Raw genomic sequence first — 12889 nt, 5'->3', positions numbered from 1 at the left:
CAATTGAAATAAAATGATCAATTAGTCTTTTAAGCACAGCATCTGTGTTTTGAGGGCAAATTGAGAATGAAAGTAAAAATCAATCTCCTGGATGAGTCTCAGAGGGGCACTGGGTTTTTCCCTTCAGGAACGTTCCCATCTCTGAGCACAAGGCAACTGCCAGAGTTAGGGCAAAAGTGACAGATATGTGTAAGTTCAGTATAGGACCTGCAGTAGAGTTTTCAACTGGTAACAATGGACATAACTGAATGCAAATCTAATGCTAAATTAGTTGAGAAATACACAGTGACCTAAGGAGAGTGATATCTAATTAGTGTTACACACCTGAAAGAGAAAGAAAGCCAGGACCCTAACTGTTTAATACATACAGGATGTAACACTGTCACTATGGGGGATGAGCTGAGCTGTGATAGGAACGGAGGAGAGAGAATCTCCATTGATGGGACTCTCTTTCCTCTTCAAAACTAGGTAATAGCTTCACATGTTTCCCTGGGTTTTGTAATATATACTTATCCATACCAATACTTATAGGGATATCCTGCATGAGTACTGTTTATTTGCAAAATGGCCCTCAAGAATATATGCACTTTAAAGTATATACATAAGACTAATATAACTAAATAATAATCTATAGTAATAAATAAGAAATAGTCTGTAGTAATAAATAATATTCTTAGATTAATGGATGTAGCTCACTATGTAGGAGAAAATGATCAGGACCATGATGCATGTAGACTCAACTGGCTATCAATGTCCCATATGATGGCTCTACCCAATGGAGTGGAAAAATGCTCAAGCAAGATACGCCAAGTTGAAAAAGATCCATGGCTTCACTGTCACCCCAAATTTTCGTTAAAAATATGCCCTCCTGTTGTTTAGTTTCAAAGATGGAGACCAGAGCTCATAAGATTTATTTCATCACTATCAACACCAGACGACTGTCCAAGCAGTCATCAGTATTCCTCCCACCTGAAACACACACTCTCTCTCTCTCTTTCTCTCTCTCTAGTTCCAAGGAAAAGAAGGACAAAGTTTTTCACATCTTGAATCAGAGTACAAATATTTACCTCATTTTGTTGTATTGATTATTAAATGAGCCAATCTTTATAAAGTGCCTAGCACATGGAAATCTCACAAAAATGCCTGCTGCTGCTGCTCCTCCTCATCCTAGTCCTTATTATCCTCCTCATCCTTCTTGTCCTTCTCTTTTTACTACTAATACTACTGTGTCTGGCTCCAAAGTATTATATAATTAGATATTAACATTTACGCCTAATGAGTCAGCTATAGTATACTGAAAGGAGCTGATCTTGGAATTAGACCAGCATGGGTTTGAAAGCCACTTACTGACCACAACAAGAGTTTGGCTAACTTACTTAACCTCCCTGAATGTCCATTTCTTTATCTGTAAAATGGGACAGTAATATTTACCTCATAGGATTGCTGTAAGTAATTAATGCAATGTGTCTAGGAAGTAATAGGTGATTAACAAATGTCAATACTTTTGCCATTTCCTTCTAAACCTCCACTATGAGAGTCTTCACTCTAGACAAGAGGATGCCACACTTGAATAAGTGGGCTGTAGCCCCAGACACCATTTCCTCCTCTGAGTGATTGATGGAAACATGTTATCTCTTTCCAAGCAGCAGTTGCTGTTGACTGCCACACAAGTGTTCCCTGGAATGTGCTGTTAGCAGATAGTGATGCTTTATTGCCCACAGTCAGCTGACCATTTCTCTGGAGGAATGAGGAAACCCAAATAAAGTGGGTGAACCAATGCTGTCAGCCAATTCAGAATATGGTCCTAGATGGATACAAATGTAATCACTCCCTGACTACACCATTTCCAGCAATTTTATATGCTTACACAGCCCTGCAAAGTCGAGTCATTATCACTGCATACCCAAAATGTCCTAATTTTTATGTTTATCTTTAAAGCCAATTATATTCTTAAATTTGTTTTGCAGAATTTCTTCCAGGATGTTTTCCAGTCATTCTGGATTTAAGCTATTGCATGGCTTTTAATCTCTTCCCACAATTCCTTCATATTCTATCTCCCACCCAGGTGTTTCATGAGATTGTAAGTGAATACTAATGTGAGTCCTTTACTAGTCCTTCAAAGAGGCAGAATAACCTTGGGAGTATGGGCATGGGTTTTACAGTACATTATGGTCCTTATTGTCTATCTGCATGGGACCTACATCAGTTTAGCCTCAGTTGTCTCAACTGTGAAATGGAGATAGTAAAGCACACTGGCAGAAAGAATTATTAAAGCTTAATTGAATGCATAATAGAAAATGGCTAGCACATGCTTGATGCTCAATACTTGGCAATACTCAGAAAACTTTTACACATACAGACTTGCTTCATCTGTCTTCTGGATACACCTTCTATTAAAAACTCTTACTCTGAACTTTTTGCACATTTTCCTATTTTTTTTAATTGCTACCTTTTTTTTTAATTGCTAGATTCTGTCCTCAACTAGCTCTGTCATAAATAGAGAAAGGCAAATGGTGAGCAAGCGACAGTGGACACTTCTCCAGTTGTGTCTCTGTGTGTGGTAGTGGGACATGGGAAGAATGGAGCCTCCCTGGGGAGGAAGGGGCCACACTATGTTCCCACCTTGTGTAAGAACGTAGGCAGCTTGACAAACAAGAACGTTTCCTGGCACCCACTGGGCTCAAAGCACCTGATTAGGCCTGGTGAGAGATTACAAAGGGATGAGAAGATGGGCCTTCTGCCTGGCTGCTCAGCCAACCAGCTGCTTAGAAGCCTGAGAGAAGCAGGGGAGTCAGGGCTGGCTGGGTGTTGTCACACCACAATGCATTATACTCAAGAGGAGCTAATTTTAAGCTGGCAAGTTGTTCTATCTGTTAGCACAGAAAATATTCATTCCTGGAGTAAAGGAATTGGTAGTTAACCAGATCCAGGGCACCCAGGGGGCCTTGTAAATCACAGAGCTGCTGAGTATCCTGGAAACTCCATTGAGAACAGCGAGAGCATGTATTCCAGCCACTAAGGCGCACAGAAGCCTTTTGTAAGCCAAGTGAAGGTAGATGCTGTGCAATCGGTCCACAGAGAGGACAAAATCTAGGACAGCGGTTACTATAAAGCCACAGCTAAAGTTCTCCTGTTGTCTTTATTTACTCAGCCCTTCCTTTAAAATTTCCTGATTTGTCACTGTCATTTGTGAATATTGCCTGATCAAAAGGAAAATCTGTTTCTCCGGAGATGGGGCTGGGAATAGATAGGGGATGCATGTAGCCTGTGGAGGCTGAGCATGTTCTTGGGTACCTCTGTTGTAGAATTATTCCTCTGCCTGGCCAGAGAAGAACTCTGAATAGCAGGCTGTTCCACTTGGAGATAATGTGGAGCATGATTTCCCCTGCTGTCTCAATTATTTCTGAAATGCAAACTTGCAAAGACCAATTCACGTGCTTGTGTTTAGGAAAACCTGAGCCCTCCCAAACAGTCACGGGCTTTGTTCTCCTGGTTTTCTTCTGAGAGTTTCACTCTCCAAAGGATAACTAGATTCTTGTAGAAACTAAATTGAAGCTGGAAGATTAATCCAGGTGGCTTACATGTCAATCACTTTGTAGAAACCTTTGAAGGTGGATGTGTGACAAGCATATCTAATTATTTATAATGACACTTTTATTACTATGGCTCTTTTCTCCTAAGGATTTTCTGATTTCAGAGTACTTTAGAAGGTTATTGCTATTCATCACAGCATATTTATTTAAAAATTGGAGTGAGACGATATGCAAATAAGCAAGCTGAAACTTCTTTTAAAATTATATTTTATATATGTTTCTATTATTACATTTTTATTTGCCAATACCGAATTTTTTTTACAGTTGAATTATATTTATTCTTTCAAAAGCAAATTTCAAAGTTGTAACTTAAAATAGTAATTAAAGACAATCAACAGATTCAGTAATGCTTAGAAGCAACTTCAGTTGAAACTGTCTTTGCAAAATTATAACAGTGAGGCAAATCCAAACTGATTTAGATTCTTGCTTCTAACCTCACAAGCTAACTGCATTTGTTAACTTTAAAACAAAGAGGATAACAGTCCCTTCCCAAAACTAACCCCCTCCTTGCTTGGGGACCAAAACCAACTTTGTAAGACTTATAAAAGGCCATGAGGTTAGGGTTATGGGAGGGGCCTGAATTCTGCTAAGATGTATGCATAGTTCAATGATAACCAGCCATTGTTCCCTAGCTTGCCTTTCTATAATTGTTTGCTACATCAGAGGTCATATGATTTGCAACTTCCCCTATTGTTCAGATAGATAACATCACTATTGTCACAATCTAAGATTGGTCTTTGAGATATTTTTCAGACTTCTGCATTCTGGCAACCGACTGACTCTACTCAGACCAGTAACTCATACCAAGGAACCTGTTCAACCAGTCCTGTAACCCTTATCTAGAAATAGACTCAGCATGCCAAAATAATATGAACATTCCTGTAATTTCATCCCCAACCAATTAACAGCACCTATTCCCTAGCCTTCTGCCCACCGAATTATCCTTAAAAACCCTAGTCTCTGAGTTTTCAGGGAGGTGGATTTGAGAAATGTATCATGTCCTATTGCTTGTCTGGTCCTGCAGTTATTAAACTCTTTCTCTGCTCCAACGCCACTGTCTTAGTGAATTGACTTTATCTGTGCAGCAGGCAAGAAGAATCCAGCTGGGTGATTACTTAGTGTAGGAGGAAGAAATCCAGATTTTATACAAAAATATCAGGTTTAGTTTAGATGTGCTGGCTAATAAAATATTATTTACCTTTCACAGCCCTGTGTCTTTAAATATAAAACAAGGATGACATATACTTGACTTAATTGTGGTTATAAGGATTGAAAGTGATCAAGTGCATGAAAACTACCAAGTTAAAGAGTTTATAATAATTTTTTTCCTGGATAAAGAACATATGGAAACTAATGTTCACAGGATAGCTTCAAACAGAGGTTCATATTTGAGATCTATGGATAAGAATTCAAACATGAACTTCTTCAGGAAGTCCATGAGTTCCCTAAAATGATGTGTAAAACTGTGCACAAGTGTATGTTGACTCTCTGTATTGCAAGTGACAGAAACTGAAATCTTAGTAACTTATCCAAAAGAGAGCTTAGGCCAGGCACAATGGTTCACGCCTGTAATCCCAGCACATTGGGAAGCTGAGGTGGGTGGATCACTTGAGGTCAGGAGTTCGAGACCAGCCTGGCCAACATGGTGAAACCCTGTTTCTACTAAAAATAGAAAAATTAACTGGATGTAGTTCCGGGTGCCTGTAATCTCCGCTACTCAGGAGGCTGAGGCACGAGAATCACTGGAACCCAGGAGATGGAGGTTGCGGTGAGCCGAGATTGTGTCACTGCCCTCCAGCCTGGGTGACAGATCGAGACTCTGTCTCAAACAAAACAAAACTAAACAAACAGGAGCTTAACAAAAGTATAATGGGAAGCCTGGGTATTGAGAACAGGTGGAACCAGGGCCTGGAATATAGCCAGGTTGCCACTTCAGCCTAGTGGCTTGCTTTCCTCCTTCAGTAGGCATTATTCACAGCTGAACAACTAACATATGCTAGGAAACATACATTCAGATGATCACATCACTCACAGGAGTGAGAGACTGAAACTGATTTTCTCATTTCCCTAGTTAAAAGTTCCAGGATAAGACACCACTTGTCATGTCTTGATCAGAACCAATCACTGTGACCAGGAGGCAAGGTATTTAAGATGATAGTGGTGATCACATGCAAGATATAATTAAATAAGAAAAAAAAAGATTCTCAGAAAGAAAAAGGTGCCTGGGTCTGGTCCTGAGGTGAAAAATTATTTTGTGGGAATTCTTTCTTTGATTTTCAAATGTTTTGACTTATCATAGAAGGATCACATATTTACTGATCTGAGAATTAAAAGAGTGTTCCCTGTTCCATTGTGGCAGATATTTGTTAGAGAAATGCAATGTTTCTGTGATTACGTAAAAAGTATTCATTTACCTCAGTCCTATGATTATAAAATTCATGCAAAGTATTATTTATTAATAAACTTCATACAATCATTAAACAAATTATTAATATTTAACAAATAATATTGTAATTGAATTGTATAAAACTCTAATAAAGCTTTAACAGCTCTTAGTGGGCATCCTAGGCTCTGTAAAGAAGTTTAATATCTGTAAATAGATGTCAATATTAAATAGTAATAAATATTTACTGTATACAAATTTATTTATTATTTATTATTATTTGTTTTGAGACAGGGTCTTGCTCTGTCACCCAGGCTGGAGTGCAGTGGCGTGATATCGTCTCACTACAACCTCTGCCTCCCAGGTTCAAGTGATTCTCCTGCCTTAGCCCCCTGAGTAGTTGGGATTACAGACACGTGCCACCATGCCCGGATAATTTTTGTATTTTTAGTAGAGACGGGGTTTCTCATGTTGGCCAGGCTGGTCTCGAATTCCTGACCTCAGGTAATCCACCCACCTGGGCCACCCAAGGTGCTGGGATTACAAGTGTGAGCCACTGCACCTGACCACCATATACAAATTTGAGCTAGACACTGTCAGAAAAACAGTTGACAGCTTGCTGGAAACATCCTTGTAATTTGGGATGGTTAATTTTGTGGGTCAATTTGTCTAGGCTATGGTGCCCTGCTGTTTGGTCATATACCAGTCTCTACGTTTCCTTGAAGGAAATTTTTAGATGTGATTAACTTTTTAAAAATCAATAGACTGAGTAAAGCAGCAGATTAGCTTCCATAAAGTGACTGGGGCCCATCTAACTGTTTGAAAGTCCTAAGAGTAAAGATTGAGGTTTCCTGAACAATAAGAAATTCTGCCTCAAGATTGCAGCATAGAAACACTGACGAGTTTCCAACCTGTGAATTTTAGACTTGAGACTGTAACATCAATTCCTTCCTGAATCTTCAGGATGCTAACCTGCTCTACAAATTTTAGACCTATAACTTACAAGCTACCATAATTGTCATAATTGTAAATGTATACTCATTTTCCCTGAGTATCTTTCATGTACACATGAGATATGTACACATGCACGCGCACACACACACACACACACACAAACACGCACATGCTTTTCTGGTGAACATGATACAGGGTTATTCCCTTGACCTTGATCTTCTTCATGGGCAAGCAACTGGAGTGGCTCATTTTACTCAGTCTGCCACTGGCAACTCCACGTGAGAGGGAGCGTGCGAGCAGCTGAGTGCGGGAACCAGAGCGAATGAGCGCTGGAACCAGCTGGTTGCTCCTCTCTGGCAAGAGCTGCCTCTGTGCAGGCCCCGCAGCAATGTCCAGGCCCCTGCTCTTTCAACTCCCAGATTCTTGTCTGGCGTCCAGGAAGAATCGGGTCACAGGAACGGATTGAAGGGAGTGTATGCGGAGGATTTTATTGGGTGATAGTTCTCCGCGGGATGGGAGTAAGAAAGGGGATGGTGCGGGGGAAAAGGTGATTTTCCCTGAAGTCGCACCCTCTGAAGTTAGCTCCATCCCTAGTCTCCGACGCTCAGCCGCTTGTATTCCCAACATTCAGCAACTTGTATTCCCGCTGTTCAGCAGCTTGTGTTGCTCTGCCAGCTGGAATATTTTATGGGCACAGGTTAGGGGTGTGGCAGGCCAAAAAGGTAACATTTGGGTAGAAAAATGGGGTCAGCTGTTTTCACTTAGGGCTGTGATTCCAGGCGTAAGGGTGCGGTTAAGCTGGGAACCCAGCTGTTCTGTATCAGACATACACATATATAATATATGGGAAAACAAATAGGACATATATATACATATATATCCATATTTATGTATACATATATATACATATGTGTATATATGTGCATATATATACACATATGTGTATATATATGCACATATATATCTCCTATTGGTTCTGTTTCTGTTTCTCTGGAGAACCCTAATGCAAAATACATAAAATATAAAAAGTGTATAAAATTAAGAAGAAAAAAGCCAATAACTCAAGAAGAAATGAGCAAAAGTTATTAAATTAACATAAAAAGAAATGCAAAATATATTTAATTTTGCTTAAGAGAAATCACATTAAAACTAAATTAAGATGTGTTTCTCACACATCAGAATGGCAAAAAAAAAAAAAGAAAAAGAAAAAGAAAGAACTGCCCAATCATACTCATTGGTTGTGGGAAAACAGGACTCTCATACATTGCTGGTATAGGAGACCAGAATACGACACTCCAAAATATGCCTTTTAGGCATAAGGATTATTTTGAGCAGATTATATAAAGACACCAAAGACAGAAATGCTCTGAAAAGTGAGGTTACCCTTTTGTAAGGGAAATTTAGATTTATAAGAGAAATCTCCATTTGGAAGGGTGTCTCCTTGTCTGTATCAGTAAGAGAAGGATGATTTAAAATTCACTAGAGTTTCTTATCAATAAAGAAGGCACAGAATTAAATCTGCATAACAAACTTATCCTTGCTTACTGTACTTTTCCTGGTTGCCTCCCCATAAACAGCCTCCCGTTTCCTCTTTAATTAGTTTAAGGGGATGATTATATTTTAGTCTGAACTCAAAAATTGTCTCCTTGAGATTTACTCATTTTCCCCAGTGTAATGGTTAATACTCAGTGTCAACTTGAATGGATTGAAGGATGCAAAGTACTGACCCTGGGTGTGTCTGTGAGGGTGTTGCCATAGGAGATTAACATTTTTAACATTTGAGTCAGTGGGCTGGGAAAGGCAGACCCATCCTTAATCTGGGTGGGCACCATCTCATCAGCTGCCAGCGTGGCTAGAATATAAAGCAGGCAGAAAAATGTGAAAAAGACTAGGCTGGCATAGCCTCCCAGCCTACATCTTTCTCCTATGCTGGACCCTTCCTGTCCTTGAACATGGAACTCCCAAGTTCTTCAGTTTTGGGACTTGGACTATCTTTCTTTGCTCCTCAGCTTGCAGATGGCCTATTGTGGGACCTTGTGATAGTGTGAATTAATACTTTATAAACTCCCCTGTATGTGTGGGTGTATATACATATCTACACATACATGTGTGTGTATATATATATACACACACTTATATACACACACATACATACATATGTATATATATACATATATATATGACCAAACAGCAGGGCACCATAGCCTAGACAAATTGACACACAAAATTAACCATCCCAAAATTACAAGGATGTTTTCAGCAAGCTGTCAACTGTTTTTCTGACAGTGTCTAGCTCAAATTTGTATATGGTGGTCAGGTGCAGTGGCTCATGCTTGCAATCCCAGCACTTTGGGTGGCCCAGGCGGGTGGATTACCTGAGGTCAGGAATTTGAGACCAGCCTGGCCAACATCAGAAACCCCGTCTCTACCAAAAATAGAAAAATTATCTGGGTGTGATGGCACGTGTCTGTAATCTCAGCTACTTAGGGGGCTGAGGCAGGAGAATCACTTGAACCTGGGAGGCAGAGGTTGCAGTGAGCTGAGATCATGCCACTGCACTCCAGCCTGGGCAACGGAGCTAGACCCTGTCTCAAAAAACAGAAAACAAACAAACAAAAATTTGTATACAGTATTTAAATATTTATTGCTGTTTAATATTGACATCTATTTACAGATATTAACCTTCTTTACAGAGTATATATATGTGTGTGTGTGTGTGTGTGTGTGTGTGTGTACTATTAGTTCCGTCCCTCTAGAGAACCCTAACTAAAACAGATTTTGGTACCAGGAGTGGTTCTAGAGGAACACAATATTAAGGATGGAGTTCTTTTGTTGATTTTGAGGTTTCTGGAGTTGGCTGTTTAATGTGATTAGATTAAAAAATGCTGAAGACTCCATTTCTAATAGTATGGAGAAAACTGAGAGTCCTTGGTGTTAGCTGTTTAGAAAGTTATGCCAAATAAATGCATTTGACACTCCTGACTCACCACTCTTGAGAGGCAAGGAGTTTAGTGACTCTATCCGTAATACCTTTGTCCATAGATAGAGAACCAAGGAACATAATTAAGCTGGTTGGTTGCTTCTCAGTTCAGTGGAAAAAGTGATGGAAGAAAATGGTGAGCTCAGGGATTCTAACTCTTGGCTTCAGAAGCAGATACTAAACCTCAAATCTGCTAAGATTGTCCTGAATGACAGTCTTATCTCCTGTAGAGAAATAGCTGAAATTGTGGAAAAACAGACACAAGCTTTTATCATGCAAGTGGCTGACTTGCAATGACAAAGGTACATGCACAGCCTCACCAGGTGTCCATGGTTAAAGTGAGGGCATCAGTTGGAAAAGAACGGAACCCTGCAACGTGGAATGGGGATGTATGGGAGGACACTGATGAAGCTGGGGACACCGAGTTTGTAAATTCTGGTGAAACTTTTTTGCCAGGAGTAACAGCTTCCCCATCCCCAGTAGTGGCAACATCCCCTCTACAACCCGACTCATGCTGCCATCAGCCTTTCCACCTTTGTCTGAGGAGATAAACCCTGCGCTGCCTAAGGCAACAGTGCTGGCCTCCCCTGAGGCACTGCCAGGCAAAATAATGTTGGTTCTCCTCAGGAGCCACCCCCAACACCCCTGTTTCCTTCTAAACCTATAACTAGATTGAAGTCCCAGTGGGCCCTAGAGGTGAGGTTGAGAGTGTGATCCATGAGGAGGTATGCTACACTGAAAAAGAACTGCTTGAGTTTTCTAATTTATATAGACAGAAATATGGAGAACCGGCATGGGAATGGATATTAAGGGTGTGGGATAATGGTGGAAGGAACATAGAGTTGAATCAGGCTGAATTTATTGATTTGGGACCACTAAGTAGGGACTCTGCTTTTAATGTTGCAGCTCAGGGAGTTAAAAAAGGTTCTAACAGTTTATTTGTTTGGTTAGCTGAAATATGGATTAAAAAATGGCCCACTATGAGCAAGCTGGAAATGCCTGATTTCCCTTGATTTAATGTATAGGAAGGGATCCAAAGCCTTAGGGATATTGGGATGGTGAACTGGATTAGTCACTTGAGACCTACTCATCCCAGCTGGGAGGGTCCAGAAGCTATACCCTTGACCAATGCCTTGCAAAATAGATTTGTGAGGGCAGCACCTGCATCTTTAAAGAGCCTTGTAATTGCTCTTCTCTGAATGTCAGATCTAACCGTGGGAACCATAGTGGCTCAACTAAAAAATTTAAATACAATGGGAATAGTTGGATCCTGAGGTGGCAGAGGCCAAGTGGCAGCACTAAACCATCAAAGGCAAGGTGAGCGTAGCTACCAAAATGGACAGCACAGGCAAAGCAGCAATCAGAGTAGTCTGACTCATGTAGAGCTCTGGCATTGGCTAATTAATCAAGGTGTTCCTAGGAAGCCTACTGCATTCCTACTTAATTTATATAAGCAAAAAACTTCTAGGGCAAATGGATAGAATAATAATTTGAAACAGAATAAATAAATAAAAACAGAATGGCTGGGCACGGTGGCTCATGCCTGTAATCCCAGCACTTTGAGAGGCCAAGGCGGGTGGATCACAAGGTCAGGAGATCGAGACCATCCTGGCTAACACGGTGAAACCCTGTCTCTACTGAAAACACAAAAAAATGAGCCAGGCATAGTGGCAGGCACCTGTAGTCCCAGCTACTCGGGAAGCTGGGGCAGGAGAATGGCGTGAACCCGGGAGGCGGAGCTTGCAGTGAGCCGAGATCGCACCACTGCACTCCAGCCTGGGCGACAGAGCGAGAGGCCGTCTCAAAAACAAAAAACAAAAAACAAACAACAACAGCAAAAAAACAATAACAACCCCTCAATCAATTTCCAGACTTGACCCAGTTTACAAACCCAGAACCCCTTGAATGAAGGGGAGGCCAGGTCCCCTTGAGGAAGGACCCACTACACTACTGACAATTGATGCTGTTACTCTTTCTCCCATCCTTCCCCGAGGAGATCTCTGGCCTTTTACTAGTGTAACTGCACTGAGGAAAGGGAAATGATCAGATATCTTGGGGACCACTGGACACTGCCTCTGAACTGACATTGATTTCAGAGGACCCAAAATGTCACTGTGGTCCTCCAGTTAAAGGAGGGGCTTATGGAGGTCAGGTAATTAATGGAGTTTTCACTCAGGTCCGACTTCCGTAGGTCCAGTTGGTCCCTGGACGCATCCTGTGGTCGTTTCCTCAATGCCAGAATGCATAATTGGCACAGACATATTTAGCAGCTGGCAGAACCCCCACATTGGCTCCCTGACTTGTAGGGTGAGAGCTAGTATGGTGGGAAAGGCCAAATGGAAGCCATTAGAGCTGCCTCTACCTAGAAAAATAATAAATCAAAAACAATATTGCATCCCTGGGGGGACTGCAGAGATTAGTGCCACCATCAAGGACTTAAAAGACACAGGGGTGGTGATTCCCACCACATCCCTGTTCAACTTTCCCATTTGGGCTGTGCAGAAGACAGATGGATCTTGGAGAATGACAGTGGATTATGGAAAGCTTAACCAAGTGGTGACTTCACTTGCAGCTGCTGTAACAGATGTGGTTTCATTGCTTGAGCAAATTAACACATTCTCCTGTACCTGGTGTGCAGCCACTGCCCTGGAAAATGCCTTTTTCTCCATTCCTGTCCATAAGGCACACCAGAAGCAATTTTCCTTCAGCTGGCATGGCCAGCAATACACCTTTACTGTCCTGCCTTGGGTTATGTCAAATCTCTGGCTTTGTGTCATAATCTTATTCAAGGAGACCTTGACCGCTTTTTACTTCCACAAGATTTCACACTGGTCCATTACATTGATGACATTATGCTGATTGGATCCAGTGAGCAAGAAGCAGCAAACACACTGGACTTATTGCTGAGATAGTTCCATGCCAGAGGATGGGAAATAAATCCGACTAGAATTCAGGGAACTTCTACTTCAGTAAAATTTC

General features: G+C 41.0%; 1 pseudogene; it reads right to left on the bottom strand.

Moving 5' to 3' along the window:
* Window positions 1–1545: 1545 nt before the first annotated feature.
* On the bottom strand, window positions 1546–12625 carry LOC129143580 (uncharacterized; annotated as a pseudogene).
* Between the last annotated feature and the right edge of the window lie 264 nt (window positions 12626–12889).

The sequence above is a fragment of the Pan troglodytes genome, chromosome 2, assembly GCF_028858775.2.
Source record: "Pan troglodytes isolate AG18354 chromosome 2, NHGRI_mPanTro3-v2.0_pri, whole genome shotgun sequence".
Classification (NCBI taxonomy): domain Eukaryota; kingdom Metazoa; phylum Chordata; class Mammalia; order Primates; family Hominidae; genus Pan; species Pan troglodytes.
The sequence above is the reverse complement of the archived record's forward strand: the minus strand, read 5'-3'. Positions and strand labels throughout refer to the sequence as shown.